General features: G+C 38.0%; 1 protein-coding gene across 1 annotated transcript in view; it reads right to left on the minus strand.

The window, feature by feature from the left end:
* T265_15715 (hypothetical protein) overlaps window positions 1–1,360 on the minus strand; it is a gene marked incomplete at both ends in the record, with an annotated part of 22,462 nt that overhangs the window by 12,850 nt on the left and 8,252 nt on the right. The window lies entirely within an intron of this gene.

Genomic DNA, 1,360 nt, shown 5'->3' on the forward strand with positions numbered 1-1,360 from the left:
TAATAACCCCGAACAGATGCTTGTGGCTCTGGTGATACTGGTGACAGAAGTAAGCTGTTCGGAATTATTTGCCCTGATATTTCTTCCAGGTTGACAAACCGCAGAGACTGTATGAGTAATTGTACCCGGTAAATTTGCTTCGGCATGCCTGGAATGTCAACTATGATAAAATGCAAACAAAATTCGAAAAAATAAAGAAATAAGAGGATTATGCCAATGCGTCATTTCATTTTCGTTACTCACATCAAAAGTTGTAACATGCCTACAAAAACGTAAGTGGTATTTTGCTGTAAAAAATGGGTCGACTACGAAAAGACAAAACTTAGTTTTGTGCAAATTCCTGGTTGTCCAAACTTCGCAAGAAAATGGCCTCAACGCTAACTTTATGCCCAGTAATAGATTCATTACTTCCGTTCCAATCGATCATCTACCTGGAAAACACCAACTGCCGTTTATGTTGCTGCAATCCAAATTGCAGTGCCTTAGATCGCTTTTTCACTGGAATTACAGATTTATATTTTTGTTGTGCAGTCAGTACATTTCTAACCATTTTATCTTTAACAGCCCTCAGGTTATGTTTATTTATTTGGTAACACTGTCGGTTGTCTTAATGTATGTCCCTCTNGTCCTTTATACCTCAATTTCTTTAGCAAGTATTCTCCTCGTCCATACGTTTATTACATAATTTGAAGCGGTTGGAATAACGCAGGCGTTGTTTTCACTCTAATCGGCCATGCATTTTAGTGGTGAATTAAATGTTCATTGGTTTGATCCTGAATAACCCCGAACAGATGCTTGTGGCCCTGGTGATACTGGTGACAGAAGTAAGCTGTTCGGAATTATTTGCCCTGATATTTCTTCCAGGTTGACAAACCGCAGAGACTGTATGAGTAATTGTACCCGGTAAATTTGCTTCGGCATGCCTGGAATGTCAACCATGATAAAATGCAAACAAAATTCGAAAAAATAAAGAAATAAGAGGATTATGCCAACAAAATGCGTCATTTCGTTACTCACATCAAAAAGTTGTAACATGCCTACAAAAACGTAAGTGGTATTTTGCTGTAAAAAATGGGTCGACTACGAAAAGACAAAACTTAGTTTTGTGCAAATTCCTGGTTGTCCAAACTTCGCAAGAAAATGGCCTCAACGCTAACTTTATGCCCAGTAATAGATTCATTACTTCCGTTCCAATCGATCATCTACCTGGAAAACACCAACTGCCGTTTATGTTGCTGGAATCCAAATTGCAGTGCCTTAAATCGCTTTTTCACTGGAATTACAGATTTATATTTTTGTTGTGCAGTCAGTACATTTCCAACCATTTTATCTTTAACAGCCCTCAGGTTATGGTTATTTA

Source organism: Opisthorchis viverrini, assembly GCF_000715545.1.
Source record: "Opisthorchis viverrini unplaced genomic scaffold opera_v5_765, whole genome shotgun sequence".
NCBI classification, from domain to species: domain Eukaryota; kingdom Metazoa; phylum Platyhelminthes; class Trematoda; order Opisthorchiida; family Opisthorchiidae; genus Opisthorchis; species Opisthorchis viverrini.